The sequence below is a fragment of the Oncorhynchus kisutch genome, linkage group LG18, assembly GCF_002021735.2.
Source record: "Oncorhynchus kisutch isolate 150728-3 linkage group LG18, Okis_V2, whole genome shotgun sequence".
Classification (NCBI taxonomy): domain Eukaryota; kingdom Metazoa; phylum Chordata; class Actinopteri; order Salmoniformes; family Salmonidae; genus Oncorhynchus; species Oncorhynchus kisutch.
Genome location: NC_034191.2, coordinates 48,169,825 through 48,197,489, shown reverse-complemented (window position 1 = coordinate 48,197,489; position 27,665 = coordinate 48,169,825). Strand labels below are relative to the sequence as shown.

The following is a 27,665-nucleotide window of genomic DNA, read 5'->3' as shown; positions in this document are numbered from 1 at the left end:
CAATGATTTAAAGTCTGTATGTAGGCCTCTCTGTGTTAATGATGGCTGTTTAACAGTCTGATGGCCTTGAGATAGAAGCTGTTTTTCAGTCTCTCGGTCCCAGCTTTGATGCACCTGTACTGACCTCGCCTTCTGGATGGTAGCGGGGTCCCCGGTAATGCGCTGTGCAGACCGCACCACCCTCTGGCGAGCCTTGCAATTGTGGGCTGTGCAGTTGCCGTACCTGGCAGTCATACAGCCCGACAGGATTCTCTTAATTGTGCATCTGTTGAAGTTTGTGAGGGTTTTAGGTGACAAGCCCAATTTCTTCAGCCTCCCGAGGTTGAAGAGGCACTAAACTATTGCGCCTTCTTCACCACACGGTCTGTGTAGGTGGACCATTTCAGTTTGTCCGTGAAGTGTACGCCAAGGAACTTAAAAAAATCGTCCACCTTCTCCACTGCTGTCCCGTCGATGTGGACAGGGGGGTGCTCCCTCTGCTGTTTCCTGAAGTCCACGATTATCTCTTTTGTTTTGTTGATGTTGAGTGAGAGGTTGTTTTCCTGACACCACACTCCGAGTGCCCTCAGTCTACCGAGAGGAGGTGTCTCGTCACTTTTGGTAAATGGTTTGTGGTAATGATCCATTGCTCTAAATCATGTGAGATGAAGAGGTGTAGAACATTCAGTGCAGTGCTGAGAGTAGAGGAATGCAAGAGAAGAGACAGGAAGGGGGTGGTTTTGCGCCCATTCATTGGTATTGGAGGTTCTGATGTCAGTGGGAGTGACAGGGTGTGGTTGTTTTTGTATTGGACCCCCCACTGGGCGATCGTGTGCTCACAGAGAGGGGGGGGGGGGGGTTCGTCTAGGGCCAGGGTGCCCTGCTTTACAACCGCGAGCCCAACAACGCTCTCCAATTGGCTAAGCCACACTGCCCCACCATGCGCTGTATCCATGGACTCAAAAAAAGCTGGTGCCATTGAAAACAAGCAACCAGCCTATCAGAGGCGAGCTTGGAGAGAGATGGTACAGTGGTGGTAAGACTTGAAAGCACATGAATATATTAATACAGATGAGGTCCTGCGCCAAAAAACTGCAGATTAGGAGGGGAGCGAGGGGATCTGGTGAACAGGCAGTGAAGGAATGTTTTTTCCAGCTTCCAGCACTAAGTGAATAATTTCCCTGAGCAAAATGCAACTTGGTTTTTGCCAAATTGCTGTCATGTTCTGAAATAAAATAAAAACTAAATGACAACTCAATTATTTATACTGACAATATTCCTGTATAAAAAATATATACTTTATTTTTTATTTGAGAGCGGACTTACACAGCCTAGGAGAATGAAACAGTGGAGGAATAACAATAACAACATGAGTGAGGAGATCTCGATGTCAGCCCTGAAGATCCTAATATTCAGTGCCACTTTTTTTTTTTTTTTAACATTGAACATGGTGACCCCCCCTACATTTTGCTAATTTATTAAAAGTACAAAACTGAAACACCACATTTACAAAAGTACTCAGATCCTTTACTCAGTACTTTGTTGAGGCACCTTTGGCAGCAATTACAGCCTTGAGTCTTCTTGGGTGTGACGCTACAAGCTTGGCACAGCTGTATTTGGAGGAGTTTCTCCCATTCTTCACTGCAGATCCTCTCAAGCTCTTGTCAGGTTGGATGGGGAGCTTCGGTGCACAGCTATTTTCAGGTCTCTCCAGAGATGGTCTCTCAGGTTCAAGTCCGGCCTCTGGCTGGGCCACTCAAGGACATTGAGACTTGTCCCAAAGCCCCTCCTGCGTTGTCTTGACTGTGTGCTTAGTGTTGTTGTCCTGTTGGAAGTTAAACCTTCACCCCAGTCTGAGGTCCTGATCGCTCTGAAGCAGGTTTTCATCAAGGTCAAGATCAAGATCTCTCTGTACTTTGTTCTGTTCATCTTTCCCTTGATCCTGACTAGTCTCCCAGTCCCTGCCGCTGAAAAACATCCCCACAGCATGATGCTGCCACCACCATGCTTCACCGTAGGGATGGTGCCAGGTTTCCTCAGACGTGACACTTGGCATTTAGGCAATCTTGATTTCATCAGACCAGAGAGATAATCTGGTTTCTCATGGTCTGAGAGTCTTTAGGTGACGTTTGGCAAACTCCAAGCTGGTTTTTGCTGTGACATCCACTGTCAACTGTGGAAAATGATATAGACATGTGTGTGCCTCTACAAATCATGTCCAATCAATTAAATTTATCACAGGTAAGGATCTCAAGGATGAATAATGGAAACAGGATGCACCTGAGCTCAATATAGAGTCTCATAGCAAAAGGTCTGAATACTTATGTAAATAAGGTATTTTTGTTTTTTATTTTTCATAAATGTGAGAAAATGGGGTCATTATGGGGTATTGTGTGTAGATAGATAAGAAGAAAATAAGAAAATATCTGGAAACGTAACAAAGTATTGAAAAAGTCAAAGGGTTTGAATACTTTCCAAATGCACTGTATATTTGATGGAAATGCAAAAAAAAAAAAAATATTTAGATAAGGATGTAGGATGTATACAATATGTGACTATGCTATGTGGGGGTGTATTTGAGGGGGGGGGGGGTACTGCAGTGGTGGGAGCAGAGCAAAGAGGGAGGCAGCTTTAAACTTGACCTAGATTCTCAGGGTGACAAGCCACATGGCATTAGCCCAGTCGACCAGGACCAGATCCACCGGAGCTCGCTGCTCTCTGATACTGGCCCGATACGACAGGCAGAAAATGGGGGAGCACTTCCCAAAATGGGGATGGCACGCAATTCTCCCCATGATGAGAATTACTGCAGTCAATGCACATGTTTTATCTCCCGTTTTGCATCAACGTAGCCTAGTACTTTCACATTTCAACACTCATCAGATTATTGAGGCAAACTACAATTCATCCTTATAGCTGCATAGTTGAAGATAAAAAATAAACCTTTGAAATCCAAAGCGACCAACCAAAGCAGCAGAAATCACAGAGAGAGAACTGGGGGATGAAACCAGGAGATTCAGCTAAGCCCTACTCTATGGACTGTACCTGATCAAAGCCAGAAACCATGGAAACAACTACAGTCGGCTACACATACACACACACGCTCACACGCTCGCTCACACACACGCGCTCGCTCACACACGCTCGCTCACACACACACAGGGAGTACAGGAGGGGACTGAGCACGCACCCCTGAGAGGCCCCCGTGTTGAGCATCAGCGTGGCGGATGTGTTATTACCTACCCTTACTACCTGTAGGCGGCCTGTCAGAAAGTCTAGGATCCAGTTGCAGAGGGAGGCGTTTGGTCCCATGGTCCTTTGCTTAGTGCTGAGCTTTGAGGGCACTATGGTGTTGAACGCTGAGCTGTAGTCAATGAACAGCATTCTCACATATTTGTTCCTTTTGTCCAGGTGGGAAAGGGCAGTGTGGAGTGCAATTTAGATTGCGTCATCTGTGGATCTGTTGGGGCGGTATGCGAATTGGAGAGGGTCTAGGGTTTCCGGGATGATGGTGTTGATGTGAGTCATTGGTTTTTCCTTCGTTCAAGTATATGCCTTTTGAACCCAGCACCCAAATACTTGTTGTTACTACAAACACTTGAGCTGAGCACACCAATTTCTCTTTCTATGACCTCTCCATGCAGACAGCTATAACATAGGGTGTAATGGGGCAGAGTGCAGAACTTCCCCACAGCCCCATACCCTGTGGGGTGGTAGTTAGTGAGGGGTGGGTGGGTGAGGGTGAAGGGGGGCGCAGTCTGCATATCGTAGGTCACATGTCGCAGGCCCCAAACCATCATTACACAAATAACCTTTTGACTGTGTTTGAGTCATGGACGCAACACAGCATACTGTATCACACTTTATAGTCGACAGAATATAGGCCTATATATCAGCATCTCTTGGAGACTGTGTATGACATTTTATATGAGAAGTACATACACTGCACATGTAAGTAACATAGATTCAGTATTATTTATTTTTTTGCTTTTTTGAACCCTCACAAGATTAAGGGTGGGGCACAGTGGAGCTTGCTGAGATTTGGGGAGATGACGGTTATCAGTACAGACGTGCTGGTATCTCGATTTAGAATGCATTGAGCGCCCTCTGGAGGTGATGAACAGAACTGCATAGAAGACCTTGAGGAGGAAGAGCGACCACTCCCAAATTCTGAGCCATGCTAGAGGTATTACACATGCCAGCTTCAGCTACAAATCCTTTAGGTACTACAACAAACAAAGATGAATAAATATCTCAAATGAAAACATTCTAAAATCATAACACATGCACCTACCCTGAATTTGAAATGTTACCATAGAATTTACATGCATAATGTGGACTAACTTTCTAGTAAAACCACTTTGAATTAATTAGCATAACCTGTTGGATATAAAAATGTGTTATATGCCAGTTAGCTGACACTTTTATCAGCTCTCAAACACTGCAGCAACTCCTCAGATTAGCAGACATCTTGCCATGTACTGCATCAAGGGTTAAGGGCGGCTAGTGTTTAAATAATTGGATTAGGGCGCCACCTTGTGCCATGTTGAGCTACAGGAAGAATGCAACATTAATTTGGGCAGTGGCACTAACAGTGATATTGTAATTTATATGGCCTGTCCTACAGAACAGACAGACGTATGCTAGATCAATTGAGGAGATGCGCAGAGAGAGAGAGAGAGAGAGAGAGAGAGAGAGAGAGAGAGAGAGAGAGAGAAAAAGAGAGAGAGAGAGAGAGAGAAAAAGAGAGAGAGAGAGAGAGAGAGAAAGAGAGAGAGAGAGAAAAAGAGAGAGAGAGAGAGAGAGAGAGAAAAAGAGAGAGAGAGAGAGAGAGAGAGAGAGAAAAAGAGAGAGAGAGAGAGAGAGAAAAAGAGAGAGAGAGAGAGAGAGAAAAAGAGAGAGAGAGAGAGAAAAAGAGAGAGAGAGAGAGAAAAAGAGAGAGAGAGAGAGAGAGAGAGAGAGAGAGAGAGAGAGAGAGAGAGAGAGAGCACAGACAGAGAGAGAGAGAGAGAGAGGAGATGCAGAGAGAGAGAGAAAGAGAGAGAGAGGAGATGCAGAGAGAGAGAGAAAGACACAGACAGAGAGGAGATGCAGAGGGAGAGAGAGAGACAGAGACAGCGAGATAGACACAGAGACAAAAAGATACAGAGACAGAGACAGAAAGACACAGAGACAGAAAGATACAGAGACAGAGAGAGACACCGAGACAGAGAGAGACACCGAGACAGAGAGAGACACCGAGACAGAGAGAGACACCGAGACAGAGAGAGACACAGAAAGACACAGAGACAGAAAACAGAGACAGAGTCTCTTAGAGAGTTCAGTCAGTCCACTGACACCCCAATCAGATCTGCCTTTGGACTAAAGAGCAGAAACCTGGACTTCACCAAAGAAATCAGAAATACAGACATTGTCATCCTTCAAGAAACACACCTACCAGGTGTGAAACAGGGAAGGGCTCAGGGGGTATGCTAATTTGGTATGGAGCAGAAAAAGAAAAAAAAATGAAGACAGCTTCTCCATCCTGGAGGGGGAAATCAATCATTTCCAGGCCCAGCGACATGTACTAGTCTGTGGCGACCTAAATGCCAGAACCGGACAAGAACCTGACACCCTCAGCACACAGGGGGATTTACATAGTCAATGGTAGGCTTCGAGGGGACTCCTATGGTAGGTACACCTATAGCTCATCTTTGGCAGTAGTACTGTAGACTACTTTATCACTGACCTCAACCCAGAGTCTCTTAGAGAGTTCAGTCAGTCCACTGACACCCCAATCAGATCACAGAAAAATCACACTCTACTTGGAACAGAGCAAAACTCAAACTTGAGGCAGCAAAGCAAAAGGAACTGAATAATATTAAGAAATGCTGTAGAATGTAGTGTGGAAACCTACCAAAAAAACTGTTAGGCAACAACAAATTCCTTTTAGACAACTTCCTGGACAAAACATTCCACTGTAATAGTGAAGGTGTAAACTTGGCAGTAGAAAGTCTAAACAGCATATTTGACCTCTCAGCTTCCCTATCAAATAAAATAAAAATCTAACAGAAAACCAAAGACAATGAACAACAATGACAAATGGTTTGATGAAGAATGCAAAAAAACTAAGAAAGAAATTGAGAAACCTGTCCAACCAAAAACATAGAGAGAGACCCAGAAAACCTGAGTCTAGACCTTCACTATGGTGAATCACTAAGACAATACAGAAATACACCACAGAAAAAGAAGGAACAGCACTTCAGAAATCAGCTCAATGTAATTGATGAATCCATAGACTCTAACCACTGGGAAAATTGGAAAACGCTGTATGGGTAATGTATGGGTAAACCACTACTCCAATCTTTTTGGCCCTTTAACAAAGAACAAAAACATATACATGATCAAATACAAATCTTAGAATCAACTATTAAAGACCACCAGAACCCACTGGATTCTCCAATTAAATTGAATGAACTACAGGACAAAATAAAAACCATCCAACCCAAAAAGGCCTGTGGTGTTGATGGTATCCTCAATGAAATTATGAAATATACAGACAACAAATTCCAATTGGCTATACTTAAAAACTCTTTAAAATCATCATTAGCTTTAGCATCTTCCCCAATATTTTCAACAGCAACCTTGGGAAAATCCTCTGCATTATCATTAAACAGCAGACTCATACATTTCCTCAGTAAAAACAATGTACTAAGCAAAGGTCAAATTGTCTTTTCCAAAATCACTGTACAACAGACGATGTATTCACCCCGCACACCCTAATTGACAAACAAAACAAAACAAAAGGCAAAGTCGTTGTTGATTTCAAAAAAGCCTTTATCATCTTCCATTACCTATGTATGGAGATGTGGGGCCATATGTTTGCAGGAAAATAAAGTTATTTATATTTTTTCCATGGAAAATGCCTTCAGGTACTGTTCTCATCAAATACAAATATATATATATATATATATATATATATATATATATATATATATATAATCTCCTTCATCAAGACAATCCACAAGTCAGCTTTGAATAAATATTTGCTATGTAGTGTTGTCTACAATGCTTCCAAAAGATTCCAAGGCCAAAGAGCCGTAATCGACAGAGACTGCTGAACTACACTGAGCAAATAAAATACGCCTAAACCATGGAGCCAGTAAGCACAGCTTCAATACTAGTTAGGGATAAAGCATGTTCAACATATTCATAAACCTATTTGTACAAACTATTCAAATGCAGATCTCAAGATCTTTAAATGTAGGTTATACCTTATATTCTCCATCACCACCTGGTGGCACTATTGCCTAGTTGTATTTATTTTTTTGTATAAAAAGCTTTACCTCAGGCTATACCTCTTACGCCTTGATCCGACCGACAGTGTCATTGCGTTTTGGTCTACCAGAAGTACATTCATTTCCATTGGAATGCTGCGTTTACCTTGCAGCATTGAGTTGCAGAGGCAGTTGCAGTTTATTCTGTGTGGTGCATATGTTGGACTTATCCAATGTATGCATCAAATTGTATGTGTAGACTTGACAGAAATAGTAGCAAAAGGTGAATGTTGAACTTTCCACTAAAAATGTTGGACTACATAATAAAAAAAATTTGACTGCAGAATTTATTAACCAGCATTGATGCCATCACGCTGTCGGTCTGATTGAGGCGTAACGTGGCGCCGAATGTCATGCATTTGAAATGGGGACATCCACAATGGACTGGAATCACAACGCTCCCTTGAAGGCTCGGTTGTGAGACGGACACCGGATACCTTACAATTTTCCAAACTTTGTGTCTCCTTCAGCCCAGCCAGAGTCTGTCAAAGAACAGGAAGTTACCAAACCACAGAAAAATATGAAAATATGCAGTTTTCGATAGCTTTATGGGATATTTAACAACTACCCAATTACCCATTCCAAATACACATTGACTGTTATGCCGATAATATTGTATGACTGTTGCCTCCTGTTGAAATGTATTGTGATGGTAATGACGTTTGGTTTTGATGATAATTATTAGGTGGAGGTAGCTAGCTAATTGTATCTTCAACCTAGCTTTGCTTTTAGCTAGCTAGCTGCTCTGTAGTGCAAGCTAGATTGACTTGCTATAAAGTTAGAGAAAAAAGTTAAGTAACTAAACAAAACATGTTTTATTATCACCTGAAACAAGATATTTATCCTGTCTTGAATGAAAAGGTCACATTTTGCAATCTCAAAAAAGAAATGCGATCTCTGACGAGAGAAAGGCTTTTTTCCATCTTGCGTTACAAACACAAGACTTGTCCAAAGACAGCATGAAGATAGGCAGTGGTGTAAAGTACTTAAGTAAAAAATAGTTTAAAGCACTACTTAAGTAGTTTGTTGGGGTATCTGTACTTTACTATTGAAAACTTTTACTTTTTCTAATGAAAATAATGTACTTTTTACTCTATTCATTTTCCCTGCCACCCGAAAGTACTTGTTACATTTTGAATGCTTAGCAGGACAGGCAAATGGTCCAATTCATGCACTTATCTAGAGAAACATTCCTGATCATCCCTACTGCCTCTGATCTGGCAGACTCACTAAACACAAATGCTTTGTGCCGAAAATTGTGCAGTCTGGTTTGCTTAATATAAAGAATTTGAAATGATTTTTACTTTTACTTTTGATACATATTTTTAAATATATTTCAGCAATTACATTTACTTTTGATTCTTAAGTATATTTAAAACCAAAAACTTTCAACACTTTTACTCAAGTAGAATTTTACTGGATGACTTTCACTTTTACTTTACATTTTCTATTAAAAGGCATCTTTACTTTTACTCAAGTATGACAATTGAGTACTTTTCCAATCACTGAAGATAGATGAAAACTGTTTCTCCAATAGAAATCCCTTATCACACTTGTAGGCGATGTCATGGCGAAGGTTGACAAGCTAAGCTCAGGCACAGAAATACGTCACCGGGTCTAATGTCATCTCACGCCGAACTGTGCATGTGCAGGCCATCAAATCAAAAGGCACTCTTTTGATATGAAGCTGTTTTGGAAGAAAATGAAAATGTCAGTTTGTCACTTTCACGAGATTGGAGTAATAACATGTTCAACTACTTAAGACACTAGCTCGAATCTAGACTTTCGATTTCGAGAAATACACTGCTCAAAAAAATAAAGGGAACACTTAAACAACACAATGTAACTCCAAGTCAATCACTCTTCTGTGAAATCAAACTGTCCACTTAGGAAGCAACACTGATTGACAATATATTTCACATGCTGTTGTGCAAATGGAATAGAAAGCAGGTGGAAATTATAGGCAATTAGCAAGACGCCCCCAATAAAGGAGTGGTTCTGCAGGTGGTGACCACAGACCACTTCTCAGTTCCTATGCTTCCTGGCTGATGTTTTGGTCACTTTTGAATGCTGGCGGTGCTTTCACTCTAGTGGTAGCATGAGACAGAGTCTACAACCCACACAAGTGGCTCAGGTAGTGCAGCTCGTCCAGGATGGCACATCAATGCGAGTTGTGGCAAGAAGGTTTGCTGTGTCTGTCAGCGTAGTGTCCAGAGCATGGAGGCGCTACCAGGAGACAGGCCAGTACATCAGGAGATGTGGAGGAGGCCGTAGGAGGGCAACAACCCAGCAGCAGGACCGCTACCTCTGCCTTTGTGCAAGGAGGAGCAGGAGGAGCACTGCCAGAGCCCTGCAAAATGACCTCCAGCAGGCCACAAATGTGCATGTGTTTGCTCAAACGGTCAGAAACAGACTCCATGAGGGTGGTATGAGGGCCCGACGTCCACAGGTGGGGGTTGTGCTTACAGCCCAACACCGTGCAGGACGTTTGGCATTTGCCAGAGAACACCAAGATTGGCAAATTCGCCACTGGCGCCCTGTGCTCTTCACAGATGAAAGCAGGTTCACACTGAGCACATGTGACAGACGTGACAGTCTGGAGACGCCGTGGAGAACGTTCTGCTGCCTGCAACATCCTCCAGCATGACCAGTTTAGCGGTGGGTCAGTCTTGGTGTGGGGTGGCATTTCTTTCGGGGGGGCCGCACAGCCCTCCATGTGCTCGCCAGAGGTAGCCTGACTGCCATTAGGTACCGAGATGAGATCCTCAGACCCCTTGTGAGACCATATGCTGGTGCGGTTGGCCCTGGGTTCCTCCTAATGCAAGACAATGCTAGCCCTCATGTGGCTGGAGTGTGTCAGCAGTTCCTGCAAGAGGAAGGCATTGATGCTATGGACTGGCCCGCCCGTTCCCCAGACCTGAATCCAATTGAGCACATCTGGGACATCATGTCTCGCTCCATCCACCAACGCCACGTTGCACCACAGACTGTCCAGGAGTTGGAGGATGCTTTAGTCCAGGTCTGGGAGGAGATCCCTCAGGAGACCATCCGCCACCTCATCAGGAGCATGCCCAGGCGTTGTAGGGAGGTCATACAGGCACGTGGAGGCCACACACACTACTGAGCCTCATTTTTACTTGTTTTAAGGACATTACATCAAAGTTGGATCAGCCTGTAGTGTGGTTTTCCACTTTCATTTTGAGTGTGACTCCAAATCCAGACCTCCATGGGTTGATGAATTTGATTTCCATTGATAATTTTGTGTGATTTTGTTGTCAGCACATTCAACTATGTAAAGAAAAAAGTATTTAATAAGAATATTTCATTAATTCAGATCTAGGATGTGTTATTTTAGTGTTCCCTTTATTTTTTTGAGCAGTGTATAACAACTAAGGAAGAACTTTTCACTTCTCTCATTGACTTCTCAAACACCAAACCCCGTCCTTGTCTGTTTGGTCTGTTCCCGGAAGTATTTCGATGTTGCACCTCGAAAAGTGTGTGGTAATACCAGTGACATGGAATTGAAAGACAGCTGAGCTATGTCCTATAAATATTTGTTTATATGTAGTATATTTTCTTTCATTATGGAAAAAAAAATTTTTACTCAAAATGTCACTAAACCACGTCTCAAAATGTCACTAAACCACGTCTCAAAATGTCACTAAACCATGACTCAAGCCAATTTCAATTTCATGGTACTGACAGTGTTCTACAATGTATATATATATATTTTTTTAAATGGTTTGCAATATAAAATGTCTTAGATATGTTTTATTAACAATAAAACACTTCAATTAAAACAAAACTGTGTCATTATCTGACATGTTTAAGTGTTTTTCTTGGTGGTTAAGGGCGTCATAGAATGACCCACCACACAGAACATATTAAATTACATTTGCTTATTAAGTCCTAGACTGCTTGCCATGGATTGTCTGCAGCTTTATCAGGAAGCTATGGTGAGTGGGTGAGGTGGGCAGGTGACGTCACAGCGTCCTATGACACCTCTGATTAGGCCCAAGAATGACAGCTCCGCCACTGAGCCATCGTAACGGTCTCCAAGGAGACTAGAGGGAAAATATAAAAAGGGGTGGGAAAATGCCACATGCAGGAATGAATAAAGACAGGAGTGATGTTGTCACTCAGTCATAGACACCCATTTCTAATGCTGACTGTACCAGTGTCTCTGAGATGTGGAAGATTCTAGGCTTAGATATGGTTAGGGCTAGTTGCGTAGCTGTGGAAGATTCTAGGCTTAGATGTGGCTAGAGCTTGTTGTGTAGGTGAGGAAACAAGGAAACAACAGTGAAATCCTCCATCTGGATACAGCCAGATTCGCACACAACAGACACATAAGCCTCCAAATCAGAACAGTTTACCTTGAATATAAAATCCTGAATGTGTAACGGGTCAGGAACCAAGTGAAAGTGTTGCTTCCGTCCAACCTGAGCTTGAACCAGGGACGCTTTGAACACATTGACAAATGTCACCCACAAAAGCATCGTTATCCGTCACTCCACAAAAGCCGCGGCAACTACAAAAGCTGCAACAACTACTTTGTCTCAGAGCGGGCGACGTCACCAACTGAGCACTACTAGAGCACAACAAGTTAGTCATTTCACATCGACTAGACTAGCATAACAAAAATAAACAGTTTAATCACAAATGTTCAGACAGAAACCCAGACAAACACTCTCTATTAATCAGACAGAAAAACATTGAGACCTAAGCCCCCTGTATTAAGCTCGTTTGTGGTCGAGAAACACGTTCAAACACTTGGCTGTCAGCTTCACTTCTATGAGGTCAGACAATCGCCGGTGACCCTGTGACGACCCTAGTTAGATAAGTAGCACCGCCACCCTGCCTTGGAGAATAGAGCAGGAAGTTGAGGCACTCGCATTACTCAGACCCATTCCACGGCCCACAATGCACTTCATTTCCGTACCAGCATTACACAAACAGCGTACACATCGTGACCCTGATGGGGAAAAAGTGCAACACAAGCATTCCCAACAGGAACTTGAAGGAACTTAAAATGAAGAGGAAAAACAATGCTTAAGAGTGACCAAAGTTCAAAAGACAATGTTTGTCTTAGAGCTGAAGTTCCACTAAGTTATTTTACACTTGAGGTATAAAGAATCAGATAGAAAGGCCTTGTAGCAGATAGCAATTTTGCTGTGGTCTTGCAGTTGAAACCTCAGGTTAGATGAGTCAGGACATGACAGCGGTAGGTGTTGATAGCTCCGGGGTGAAGTTTCCCCTAGGCACAGAACTACAGTAGAATCAGCTTCCCCCTCCTATTAACCATTAGTGTTGAAAATGCTAAACTGACCCAAGATCAGCGTCTACAGGCAACTTTGTGGTGATACTAACCTGCAGAAGAAGCTCTGGAGGTGTCAGTCAGGAGGAAGGAGGCCCAGCCTGGCAGGTGGCCAAGTTCACAGTCCTCCAGCGGAGATCAGGTCCTGAAAACACAGGTTCATTGAGTCTCAAAACAGATACTATAAAGTCCATCATCTAATTTCCTTGTTCCTTCAAATTCAAAACCTTTTGGCGACAGAACTTAACCTGAACAATATTCAAAGCTAGTTATTCCTCTCGGTCTATCTCTAGTCCAATCATCATGTAAGCAGGTCCAGCAATTCACATGACCACAACACACATTTCCAACCTCTAGGACCTTGTTTATCGATCATGCATCGCACTGATCCATAGATTTACCGAACACTTTTGACCCTCGAGGTCACATGAATACAATGTTACCAGAGGTTGAGAATTTGTTGGACAGCAACTGTGGCTAGTTAGTCACAAGTGCAGGCCTTCGTGATTCTCTTGCAGACTGGTTTTTTTGAGGGCAACGTCGCAGCAGTCTGATAGAAACTGGGAGGCACAGCGGCTACAGACACACACCACTTCCTTTTGTGCAACACTTCCTCTCATTTAGCGTGCACTTCGGATTTTCCACTAGACTCCCTGGTCCATACCTCCTGTGAGGCTACAATCGACAGAACATCCTTAGTGTTAGTTCAACCAAGACTCGTGTTCACTGCAATCAACTCAGCCAATGGTTTGAGGTACAAGATGGGGGGAAACAATCCTCATTGTCACAACCCTAGAAATATAAATTCTAGTTCTATGGTCACAACAAACGTTTTTTGCATAAAGAATCACTGGTAAAGGAGAACCCTCATGGCAATAAAAACATTTTTTAACCATTTTGGTTTTGAAAGGTTACTTGAAATAAACCACAACCACACTCCCCTTTGAGTTCTCTGGCCCTTTTCAGCTTTTCAGAACGTGGTTGAGTGCAGGTTCAGTAGACTGTGAGACGATTAGGACGCTGTACTATCCACTATACACCAGCCTGCATACAAATAGGCTGCAAACAAATGGCCTTCCATAACGGACTAGCGGTGGTCATGCAGAAATGTGATCGGACTTCTAGCTCTGAGACTTTCGCCTATAACAACCGAGCTAGTCGCTCTAAGATTGAGCTGTAGAGACAAACCGTCAACATCAATTATATCTAGGCTTTGAGATGGCTGGGGTAAAAATACCTGCATAGTACTACTCTGGTGGCTATGGGTTATCAAACCCCATCTCAGATCGGCCTTATGTTTCAATGTGGAACCTTAATACCCTTCTTCTACCATTCTTTTAACCATTTGTTTGTGATACACTGTAGGTTTTAAAGAGGAGCGTATCAACATTGTAAGGGGCTGTAGGTCTCACCGGAGAGGTCTTAAACATGTCTCGAGACATCTTCATTTATATGTCTTAAGAGGTCTCAAGACTCAAAATGGCTGGGTATGAAATTTGAAGATGGTAAGTACAAGACAAAGTAATGTTGCGTATTAGAGAGGAACAACAGCAGTGGCAGCTTCCCTCTCCCTCATCATGCTGGATAAGAATAATTCACTCGTGAGCAGAAAGAGACGATTCTGTCAGAGTAGTAAAAATGACAAAAAGGCAAGCCAAACAACAACCATACAAAATAATGTAACGTCTATGTATTTCATAAATTTCCTTCAATTTGCAAAAGGCTGAATGCACAGTATCTCACCGGAGAATGCATCCGGGCGATCGAAACAGCGCCCCTGTCTCAGAATATGTAGCGTATCTATCTGATGCTGTCTGGAAAAAAATAAAAAATAAACTTTTTTTTTTAAAGAGTATGGCATCGTTGCCGCCTGTAGCATTGAATGAAAGGGTAGCCAGAGAGCATTTGGCCTCCCTTGATACATTTTTAAAAATAAAATAATAGCCAATCAGCATTGAGCTAAACTGAGTGAGCTCAGCTGTGAATGGTCCTGGTGCCCCCCCCCCGAAAAAGTATGAATGGAAGCCAGTTTGGATTTGGCTTCAGACCAATCACAAAAGCCAAATGTCATTGACAGAAAAAAACTATTGAATTGTTACATCTCGTTGTGTCGTTGTCCTCCGGTGGCTAGCTAGCTAGCTAAAATCGTCCCTTTCCAAAATTAGACATGGGGAGGTGATCGGGATTTGGACTTGTGGTTTTACTTAATTCTCCATACTGGCAAATGATTATAACGGTGATTCTTATCCAACCATTAATTCATACATCGTGCCCCTGGCCTGAGAAGGTGGAAGTTTAACATGTAGCTAGATGTGGTATGCTAATGTTAACTAGCTGGCCTGGCGCATCGTTGCCCACGAAAGGAAGTTAAGCTAGCGAGCAAACATTTTAGCCAGCTAGCCTGGGACAACAAAAACTAAAAGTGTGTATTGTATGACAGAGTCATAGACCGTTTTGGTAAGATGAAACAGGGTGGCATTGGTGTTTCTCTACTAGTAGGGTGAGTCAACATATTTTTCTACTTGCATGCACACACACACACAGAAATCAGTAACATGGACAGCCACATCATATTTAGCTTACCTTGATTGGACTAAATCGTTTTTGGTATCTTTTAGTTGTCACTGTATAAGACTTAGCATAAGTAATTAGATGACGTTGAAATGTTGAAGTTTAAATGGTGCTGGAATAGTGGAGGCAGCTCCTGTTTTCTTTGTGACTTGCAGTAACTCGCCTTGGTTCTAAATAAATAGTTGTTCAGTAGACCGAAAATGTCAGACACATGACCATGCTGTAGGTCATGTAACAGTTTGTTATGTGTAATATGTTTTGTGGACTTCACCAGACAGATGTTGCTCTTTGGTTCTGTAATGAAACAAATGTGTGGTTGAATTAATTATGCCACTATGTCTTATTGTCTCGGCCTTAAGGCCTATACATCCCGGTGTCAAGGCATATGAACTAACAGGTTCTCGAGCAAACAATGCAATTATCACAACACATAGGTTGTAATATGGCTTTCTTTTCTGGCTTGGCTTCCCCAGTCATTTTACCCACGCACCGCTACTGAAGACATGACTCGTTTGTGAATTTTGTCTGTGGTATATGCCTGCTCGCTCGCACACACACACACACACACACACACACACACACACACACCAGCTTGTTATGTGAATGGAGACTACTAAGGCGGCCTCAGAGCTTCAATTCTTCTCCACAGTGCCCAATTTGTTTTCATATATTTAGTTGAATTGTCACATCCATGCATATAGATCTGCCTCAGTTTCCGTCCTTAGTTGAAATAAGCTGTGTTTTGTCTTATTTAGGGCTTATTTAACAGGCTCTAGTTTCAATATCTTCATCTTCATTCCCCTGTATAAAAGCGTGAGTCAGTTTTCCTCAGCTCTAAGCCCCATCCATCTCACTGGCAACAAGGAATTGGAAGATGTTGTCATGGTAACAACCCGTAATAAAGTTTCCATTTGAGGATTTATCCACCATGCTTGCTAAAAATATTTTTCTGAATATTCTAAAATCTCAGGATATAAAATGTATGTGGGGGAAAAAGAAAAGAAATAATGGCAATAGGAAAAATTATAATTCATGATCTACAGCAAACCTTTAAGTTGACCACAAAAAATATCAAATCCTTTGGATGTTTAATAAGTGAAAACAACTAAACAAATGTATGAAGATAACTATATCCTGTTACTCAACAATATGAAAACCGATTCAACTAAATGGAACAATCTTGTTACAGGTAGAATAAATCTCTTCAGAATGGCATTGCTCCCAAAGTATTGATATATACAACGCCAGTCAAAAGTTTGGACACACCTACTCATTCAAGGGTTTTTCTTTATTTTTACTGTTTTCTACATCGTCAAATAATAGTGAAGACATCAAAACTATGAAATAAACAGATATGGAATCATGTAGTAACTAAAAAAAGTGTTGAACAAATCAAAATATGTTATATTTGAGATTCTTCAAAGTAGCTACCATTTGCCTTGATGACAGCTTTGCACACGCTTGGCATTCTCTCAACCAGCTCCATGAGGTGGTCACCTGGAATGAATTTCAATTAACAAGTGTGCCTTGCTAAAAGTTAATTTGTTGCATTTCACATTTTGGTCTGGTACTGTATTTTCGGTAATACCCATCACCCCACCAAATACATCCTTTAAAAAAGTATACTCAGTCATAACAGACTTTACAAAGAAAAATACAACTCAGAATATAAAGGAAGGTTTTACATCTTCCTAAGTCTGATGGGGGTTTTAACCTTCCAGACTAGGAATGGTATCAACTCGTCACCCACGGATTTAAATTGTTCCATATAGGTAAATGCAACAGCAGGTACATATTGAAGATGTGCATGCTCATCCCCAGAATCTTGATCTTTATTTCTTTATTTCCAAAGGATAAAGCTAAGAACAATAACAATGTCATAAACATTATAACAATATGGAATCAAATTAAATCTATGCTACAAGAACCAATATCACTCCCTAAACACAACCCTATGGAACAATCCTTGGAAAGCTTTTCAGAATTCACTGATAAAAATTGGTCCACATGGAAAAATACAGGCATAGAATTAAAAAGCCATTTTGACCCGACTAATGTAGATATTTTCACAAAGTTTTTATTTGAACTCTTTTAGACATCAGAGCAATCTTGAGGGAATCCTAATTGAGTCAGAAACAGATGTTCAGATGATAGGAAAGATAGAAAAAAATATATAAACTATTGGAACAAAGACTTAAAAATAACTGAGCTAATAACTGTGCTAAAAACTTAGCACAAGATAGAGGGAATGTTGGAACATAACTAACGCAAGAGGATGAAAATGGGGAGAGACTAGCTGAACTTTTCCAATAAATCTTGTTTCGATGCAAAACTAATGAATACACTCAGTTCTCGCTTCGAGGCAAGCAACACTGAACCATGCACCATCTGGTCCGGACGTCTGTGTGATCTCGCTCTCCATAGCCGATGTGAGTAAAACCTGCAAGTAGGTTAACATTCACAAGGCCGAGGGGCCAAACGGATTACCAGGACACATACTCAGAGCATGTGCTGACCTGTGAAGTGTCTTCACTGACATTTTCAAACTCTCCCTGACCCCGTTTTTAATACCAACATGTTTCAAGCAGACCAACATAATCCCTGTGCCCAAAAATGCCAAGGTAACCTGTCTAAATTACTCTCGCCGCGTAACACGCACATCTGTAGCCATGAAATGCTTAGAAAGGTTGGTCATGGCTCACATCAACACCATCATCCCAGACACCCTGGACCCACTCCAATTCTCATAATGCCCCAACAGATCCACAGATGACACAATCTCTATTGCACTCTAAACTGCCCTCTCCCACCTGGACAAGAGGAACACCTACTTGAGAATGCTGTTCATTGACTAAAGCTCATTGAAAGAAAGGCATGTTCTTTTATGCGTTGTATGTCTGTCAGATAGCGCCAACATTTACAAGAGACAGAACGTGTCTGGCAAAAAACCCTCTACACTCAACAACTAGGCTCTATTTTTTATATATATATTTTTTAGGCTCTATTCAAATATCCTTTTCTTGAGGTAGTCACTGATAATTAAAGTGAGTGAATTCCTCCCCATTGGTTAAAGGCAGGCAATCTTACTATGTCAGATGAGCTAATAAGGAGGCATATTTTTTACTATTTAAAATGGCCATACTGCAGCGTTTTCTTTCTCTTCCCAGAGGTCAATGATGATGTCACTTGCAACTACACATCTCAAGCAGCTTTGCTGTTCCATGAAGCAACTCAAATGTGATTCAAATTGCATGCAAAATTCACAGCAACTTCCAGGCAACTAACTGCCACTAAGTTAATGTGAAATGCACAGTAACCTCTTAACAGTGCAGCTCTTAATTGTCACATTCTCTTAAAATATTACAGAACTGACCGTGTTAAAATAGGTGCTCAACCTTTGACAACATAACCATCAACCACTTAAACTGTTACAACACTTCCACTGATGGTTGGCACAAATAATCAGAATTCAGTAACTTGTTGTTTACCGTATTTTCACTGCAACCAGTAGCCTGTAGTGTACCGTAAAATTACAGGCACATAAAACCCCCTAAGGTTGATGTTCGTGCCCCGTGGACATCTAATTAGCATAATAATAAGGATGGCGCAGTGGTCTAGGGCACTGCATCGCAGCGCTAGCTGTGCCACCAGAGACTCTGGGTTCGCGCCCAGGCTCTGTCGCAGCCGGCCGCGACCGGGAGGTCCGTGGGGCAACGCACAATTGGCATAGCGTCGTCCGGGTTAGAGAGGATTTGGCCGGTAGGGATATCCTTGTCTCATCGTGCACCAGCGACTCCTGTGGCGGGCCCGGGCGCAGTGCGCGCTAACCAAGGTGGCCAGGTGCACGGTGTTTCCTCCGACACATTGGTGCGGCTGGCTTCCGGGTTGGAGGCACGCTGTGTTAAGAAGCAGTGCGGGTTGTGTTGTGTTTCGGAGGACGCATGGCTTTCGACCTCTCCCGAATCCGTACGATGAGACAAGATAGTAATTACTAACAATTGGGTAGAAAAGGGGGTAAAAATATATATGTATATAAAAAATAAAAATAAATGTCAGTTTAAGCTATATATTTTTTTTTGCATTGGATGCATCTCAATCCACCGCATCTGCCTATGTAACAATTTCACATTATATGTCAGTTGAAAAAAGTAAAGGACGTATATATGGAGACTGTTTAATGACAAAAAATAAGGGGTAAAATATATATATATTTTTATATAATAATAATAATCCTTTAGATTTGGGGGGGGACTATATGTTGTTCCATGTAGTGAATATGTTATTCAATGCATTTGTATGGGCTAACAGGCCAAACAAACATTTTGATAAAATATTTTTTTTAAATACTTTTGATACTTCAAGGGTTCTTAAAATTCAAAATCAAGTAGCAAAATTATCCTTGCCAAAAATAACCTGGAGGGGGGGGGGGGAAATATATGTTTCCTGATCTTTCGTATATTTCTCAGATATAGCACAGACATTTCAGAACAAACATCCTTCGTATTTTTGGGGGGGGGGGACTTTCTGTTATTCAATGCGTTTGTCTTAGAGGTCGACCGATCAATCGGAATGGACGATTAATTAGGGCCGATTTCAAGTTTTCATAACAATCGGTAATCTGCATTTTTGGACACCGATTACATTGCACTCCACGAGGAGACTCCGTGGCAGGCTACCTACCTGTTATGTGAGTGCAGCAAGGAGCTAAGGTAAGGTGCTAGCTAGAATTAAATGTATCTTATAAAAAAAACAATTGATGTTAACATAATCACTAGTTAACTACACATGGTTGACGATATTACTAGTTTATCTAGCTTGTTCTGCATTGCATATAATTGATGTGGTGCCTGTTAATTTATCATTGAATCACAGCCTACTTCGCCAAACGGGTGATTTAACAAGCGCATTCGCAAAAAAAGCGCTGTTGTTGCACCAATGTGTACCTAACCATAAACATCAATGCCTTTCTTAAAATCAATACAAGTATACATTTTTAAACCTGCATATTTAGTTAATATTGCCTGCTAACATGAATTTCTTTTAACTAGTGAAATTGTGTCACTTCTCTTGCGTTCTGTGCAACAGAGTCAGGGTATATGCAGCAGTTTGGGCCACCTGGCTCGTTGCGAACTGTGTGAAGACCATTTCTTCCTAACAAAGACAGCCAACTTTGCCAAACGGGGGATGATTTAACAAAAGCGCATTTGCGAAAAAAGCACAATCATTGCAGTAATGTACCTAACCATAAACATCTATGCCTTTTTTTAAATCAATACACAGAAGAATATTTTTTTAAACCTGCATATTTAGTTAAAATAAATGTTATCAGTAGATGTAGGTAGAGGTATTAAAGTGACTATGCATAGATAATAACAGAGTAGCAGCAGCGTAAAAGGGGGAGGCAATGCAAATAGTCTGGGTAGCCATTTGTTTAGATGTTCAGGAGTCTTATGGCTTAGGGGTAGAAGCTGTTTAGAAGCCTCTTGGACCTAGACTTTGGCGCTGCGGTACCGCTTGCCGTGTGGTAGCAGAGAGAACAGTCTATGATTAGGGTGGCTGGAGCCTGTGACAATTTTTAGGGCCTTCCTCTGACACCGACTGGTATAGAGGTCCTGGATGGCAGGAAGCTTGGCCCCAGTGATGTACTGGGCCATACGCACTACCCGCTGTAGTGCCTTGCGGTCGGAGGCCGAGCAGTTGCCATACAAGGCAGTGATGCAATCCGTCAGGATGCTCTCAATGGTGCAGCTGTAGAACCTTTTGAGGATCTGAGGACCCATGCCAAATGTTTTCAATCTCCTGAGGGGGAAAAGGTTTTGCCGTGCCCTCTTCACAACTGTCTTGGTGTGTTTGGACCATGTTAGTTTGTTGGTGATGTGGACGCCAAGGAACTTGAAGCTCTCAACCTGCTCCACTACAGCCCAGTCGATGATCGGGACATTCTCGGTCCTCCTTTTCCCGCAGTCCACAATCATCTCCTTTATCTTGATCATGTTGAGGGAGAGGTTGTTGACCTTGCACCACACGGTCAGGTCACTGACCTCCTCCCTATATGCTCGTCATTGTGGGTGATCAGGCCTACCACTGTTGTCATCAGCAAACTTAATGATGGTGTTGGAGTCATGCCTGGCCATGAGTGAACAGGGAGTACAGGAGGGGACTGAGTACACACCCGAGGGGCCCCTGTGTTGAGGATCAGTGTGGCGGATGTGTTGTTACCTACGCTTACCACCTGGAGACAGCCCATCAGGAAGTCCATGATCCAGTTGCAGAGGGAGGTGTTTAGTCCCAGGGTCCTTAGCTTAGTGATGAACATTGAGGGCACTATGGTGTTGAACGCTGAGCTGTAGTCAATGAATAGCATTCTCACATAGGTGTTCCTTTTGTCCAGGTGTGAAAGGGCAGTGTGGAGTGCAATAGAGATTGCATCAAATGTGGATCTGTTGGGGCGGTATGCAAATTGGAGTGGGTCTAGGGTTTCTGGGAAAATTGTGTTGATGTGAGCCATAACCAGCCTTTCAAAGCACTTCATGGCTACAGACGTGAGTGCTACGGGTCGGTAGTCATTTAGGCAGGTTACCTTAGTGTTCTTGGGCACAGGGACTATGGTGATCTGCTTGAAACATGTTGGTATTACAGACTCAGACAGAGGGAGGTTGAAAATGTCAGTGAAGATACCTGCCTGTTGGTCAGCGCATGCTCTGAGTACACGTCCTGGTAATCCATCTGGCCCTGCGGCCTTGTGAATGTTGACTCTGTTTAAAAGGTCTTATTCACATAGGTTGCGGAAAGCGTGATCACACAGTTGTCCTGAACAGCTGTTGCGCTCATGCATGTTTTAGTATTAATTTCCTCGGAGCGAGCATAGAAGCAATTTAGCTCATCTTGTAGGCTCGTGTCACTGGGCAGCTCTCGGCTGTGCTTCCCTTTGTAGTCTGTAAAAGTTTGCAAGCCCTACCACATCTGACGAGTGTCGGAGCCAGTGTAGTACGATTCGATCTTAGTGTTGTATTGATGCTTTGCCTGTTTGATGGTTTGTCAGAGGGCATAGCGGGATTTCTTATAAACTTCCGGGTTAGAGTTCTGCTCCTTGAAAGCAGCAGCTCTATCCTTTAGCTCAGTGTGGATGTTGTCTGTAATTCATGGCTTCTGATTGGGGTATATACGTACAGTCACTCTGGGAACGATGTCATCGATGCACTTATTGATGAAGCCAATGACTGATGTGGTGTACTGCTCAATGCCATCAGAAGAATCACGGAACATATTCCAGTCTGTGCTAGCAAAACAGTCCTGTAGCTTAGCATCTGCTTCATCTGACCAATTTTTCTATTGACAGAGTCACTGATGCTTCCTGCTTTAATTTTAGTTTGTAAACAGGAATTAAGAGGATAGAATTATGGTCAGATTTGCCAAATGGAGGAGGGCAAGAGCTTTGTACGCATCTCTGTGTGTGGAGTAAAGGTGGTCTAGAGTTTTTTTCCCTTCTGGTTGCACATTTAACATGCTGGTTGAAATGAGGTAAAACGGATTTAAGTTTCCCTGCATTAAAGTCCCCGGCCACTAGGAGCGCCACCTCTGGATGAGCTTTCTTGTTTGCTTATGTCCATATACAGCTTGGTAAATCATGACATACTCTCCCTCAGGCGAGCAAAACCTTGAGACTTCCTTAGGTATCATGCACCGGCTGTTGCTTACAAATATACACCGACCGCCACCCCTTACCAGAGTCTGCTGTTCTATCCTGCCGATACAGTGTATAACCTGCAACCTGAATGATATTCATGTCGTCGTTCAGCCACGACTCGGTGAAACATAAGATATTATGTTGGTAGGATATACATGTACGTCCACTTTATTATCCAGTGATTGTACGTTAGCCAATAGTACCGATGGCAAAGGCAGATTAGCCACTCGTCGCCGGATCCTCACAAGGCACCCCGATCTTCCATCCACGAAATCTCCCTCTCTTTCTCTTACGATTAACGGGGATGAGGGCATGTTCAGGTGTCTGGAGTAAATCCCTCTCATCTGACTCCTTAAAGAACAATTATTCGTCCAATTCAAGGTGAGTAATCGCTGTTCTGATGTCCAGAAGCTCTTTTCGGTCATTAGAGACGGTAGCAGTAACAATATGTACAAAATAAGTTAAACAATGTGAAAAAACTAAGAAAATAGCACGGTTTGTTAAGAACCAATAAAACGGCAGCCATCCCCTCCGGCGCCATTCCAGTATAGCTTAGTAGTGGTTGAGGGAGTGGATGGAAAATGGGTTTACAGCCTGCGAATCCAAGCTGAAGTCAAAGACAAAGTAGTGTACAGCTGTTAAAAAAATCAAAAATAAAAACAGTAGCCTACAGTAATAAAGATATGTGCACATACATCTAAATGTAAAAATAACTGCAACTCAGGTATGATATAGTTATAGAGGTCTAACATATTTGTCTTGGAATGCTATGATTCCTGGGATTACTGTATATTGTGGTGTTATTATAAAGTAATACAATGATTTGTCAGATAAACAAATAATGAATTAAATTACCTACAGTGCTTTCAGAAAGTATTCACACCCCTTTACTTTCTCAACATTTTGTTGTGTTACAGCCTGAATTTAAAATAGTTCAAATTGAGATTTTGTGTCACTGATCTACACACAACACCACATAATGTCAAAGTGGATTTTTTTTAAATGTATTGTTTTTAATTAAAGCTGGAATGTCTTGAGTCAATAAATATTCAACCCCTTTGTTATGTCAAGCCTAAATCGGTTCAGGAGTAAAAATGTGCTTAACAAATCGCATAATAAGTTGCATTGACTGATTATGTGTTCAATAATAGTGGTTAACATTTTTTTATGACTATCCCATCTCTGTACCACACATATATCTGCAAGGTCCCTCAATCGGGTATTGAATTTCAAGCACAGATTCAACCACAAAGACCATGGAGGGTTTTCAGTGTCTCGCAAAGAAGGGCACTGGTAGGTATATGTGTAAAACAAAAAGCAGACAGTGAATATCCCTTTGAGCATGGTGAACTTAAGTAATACTGCAAAAAAAACGTGACAAATACATTTTATTTTTGTCCTGAATACGAAGTGTTATTTTTTGGGCAAATCCAACACCACACATCACCAAGTATCAGTCTTCATATTTTCAAGCATGGTGGTGGCTGCAACATTGTCACGACTTCTGCCGAAGTCGTTGCCTCTCCTTGTTCGGGCGGTACTCGGCGTTCGACGTCACCGGTCTTCTAGCCATCATTGATCCATTTTTCATTTTCCATTGGTTTTGTCTTGTCTTCCCACACACCTGTTTTCAATCCCATTCATTACCTGTTGTGTATTTAACCCTCTGTTTCCCCTCATGTCTTTGTCAGAGATTGTTTATTGTCAGTGTAGTGTTTTTTGTATAGGTACGCGACGGGTCATTTTTCTATTTAGTGTTATGGAGCATGTTACTTGGACATTTATTAAAAGACTCCATTTTACACTCCGTTTGACTCTCCTGCGCCTGACTTCCCTGCCACCTATACACATATCTCTGACAAACATGTTATTGGTATGCTTGTCATCGGCAAGGACTATGGAGATTTTTGGGGATAAAAATAAACGGAATCCAGCCATAAGCACAGGCAAAATCGTAGAGGAAAACCTGGTTCAGTATGCTTTCCAACAGAGAATTTGGGAGGTGAATTCACCTTTCAGCAGGACAATAACCTAAAACACAAGGGCGAATTTTCACTGGAGTTGCTTACCAGGACAACATTAAATGTTCCCGAGTGGCCTAGTTACAGTTTTGACTCAAATCGGCTTGGAAATCTATAGCAAAACTTGAAAATTGCTGTTAAGCAATGATCAACAATCAACTTGACAGAGCTTGAAGAATATTTTAAGAATAATGGGCAAATATTGTACAATACAGGTGTGCAAATCTCTTAGAGGCTTACACCAAAAGATTCACAGCTGTAATCAGCGCCAAAGGTGCTTCTCGAAACTATTGACTCAGGAGTGTGAATACTTATGTACATTTGGCAACATTTCTAAAAACATGTTTTCACTTTGTTATTATGGGGTATTGTGTGTAGACAGGTAAGAAGAAAAAAAATGATTCATTCAAATTTGAATTCAGGCTGTAACAACAAAATGGAGAATAAATCAAGGACTAATGAATCGTTTTTGAATGTTATGTATACTGGGAATACAGCACATGTAGATGAGCCTATACTGTGTACCTTCTCAAAAGAAATCACTGAAATGATGCTCCAGAATTGATTGAGACTAAACTGAAAAGCATTGCCGTCACATAGATATGAGTCATCATGCCATACAGGATGAGTAGATTGATATTCATGTGAGAGAATTTACTGGGTCAACTCCACTGAGCTCCCACTGCAGAGAGGCTTTCATGGTGATTTCACATAAAGGAGACAAACCCGGCCAGGCTGAGCAACACACACCATTGTTACTTAACGGTGGGCCTGGCTGCATATTGGTCTTATGGGATTCATCTAAAATGATCTTTCTCTGGGTTAATGACCCATTCAATTACAGCTATGTGATAACTCATTCACAGGGTTCCCACATAGAGGAACAACTCCCGCTTTGTAACTTTAGATTCAACTGCCTGAAAATGAAAGTAAGATTAGGGCTATATGTCTCTCAGTAGTAACAGAAGTACTAACACATGGCTGACACAACAAAGCACAGCGAGAATTCCTTTATTTACAGCATCTGTTCCTACAATGGACAGGCAGTGGTGTGTTTGCCCCATACAAGCGCCATGCTGGCAAAGCCTGTTTACCTCTCGTATGCCATGGAGGTGACGTCTTAAAATGGACCACAGTGTCCCTCTCTTTAGGCTACGCTATCACAGTGGCATTCCTAAGTGAAAGGAATAATGTGGTTGTTGAGTTGTGCTAGTAACTTATAATAACACTCCATTGTGGGTCTCTGTAGACTACATCTCAGATCTGTATAATATTTGGGGGAAAGTATGCTATTATAAGTAATATCACCATAGCCTACATACAGAGCACTGAGATTAAGCATGTGGTATTTGTACAGCAGATGTTGCACTCAACATCATGGCAATATACCACAGCCTAGTCACATTACCAGCATGACATTATTACACTAACTTACTGAACATGAGACTGCAAAGGCATGGAAGGGGTTAAGAAAGGATGGAAATTATTTACAATTCTTGCTCTTCATATTCAATATCAATGCTTATCACATCATATCCAGGTATTGGCACTTAGATCATAAACCCAGCCATAAGGTTATATTTTAGCACTGTAGCTAGTCTACAATGCACTATGACGAATGGTCTGTCATCAAGATGAAGCAGCATCTGCACACAAAACGTGATATGCTACATACAGGGGAAAATAACGGAAACACGAGTAAATGTGGGATACAAAGTCTATTGAAAGCAGGTGCTTCCACATATAAGTTTCGTTCATGGAGCAAAACAGCCTACGCTTAAGGTCAGGGGGTTGAATTAATTTAGAGGAAGGAAGTTATCGATGCACTTAAACTGATCACCACAAACAGACACACACTAAAATGTGTAGCCATATTACATGAAACAAAATGCTTATATATTTTTTGCAATGTTCTGGCAATGCCTTTCACACACAACGGCGAGAAAGAGAATAACACAGACCCCAATGAATGTTACTCCTGCTGTTGGCTACTCTGTCTGCTCCTATCACAGCAGCACAATTACTTGGCCGACATACATAATAATAAAACAGTATTGTGTTGGAGACTACCTAAACAAATAACATTTAAAAAAAGGTTTTACCTTGATGCTCGAAGTACGAGAAAGGGGAGTCGCCGTACACCTGGTTGCACGATAGCAGCTCAAAGAATAACGAGTTGCTTCAGCTGTCTGCTATTTCCCGGTTGGTCGAACGTCATGGAAAAATCTAAACGGGATCCTTGGGACGTCCCAACTCTGACGTCACCACATTGAAATTGACATTTTAAAACGATTAAGGCAAGGATGATTTAGTATGACGATATGTAGAAACTGCTTCCCCAATAGAAATTCCCGATCACGCTTGTAGACGATGTCATGGCGACATTGAGTAACTTCAGAGCTCGCCAACACAGAGTTTCTAAAGCCAGATGCGCAACATCACAAGACTTCCGGTGACGGTTTTGAAGCACACCAAGCAGACCAAGCTGAGGTTAGGGGTTAGAGAAGTCAATGAGAGAAGTGAAACATTCTTCCTTAGTTGTTATATGTCAAAAAATCTAAAGATAAAACCTAGATTTGGGCTAATTTCATAAGTAGTTGAATAATGTTGTTACTCCAACTGCATGAAAGTGACAAACTGACACGTTTTCATTTTCGTCAAAAACAACTTTATATCGAAGGTTTGCCTTTGAGTTGCTGGCCTGCACTTGCGCAGCTCGGGGCGAGATGTCTGCGCATGCGTTTCGCTGGCCAATGACGCCATGACATCGCCTA

General features: G+C 42.0%; 1 protein-coding gene across 1 annotated transcript in view; it reads right to left on the bottom strand.

Annotated features, from left to right (window-relative positions):
• Window positions 1-27,323, bottom strand: part of LOC109908802 (protein FAM49B-like) — a 56,916-nt gene extending 29,593 nt beyond the window's left edge. The window contains exons 1-2 of the mRNA XM_020507503.2: window positions 26,994-27,323; window positions 12,666-12,757 (exon numbers count right to left, since the gene is read on the bottom strand). The gene's annotated coding sequence lies outside the window, so the exon portion shown is untranslated. The remainder of the gene's footprint in view (window positions 1-12,665; window positions 12,758-26,993) is intronic.
• Window positions 27,324-27,665: the final 342 nt, after the last annotated feature.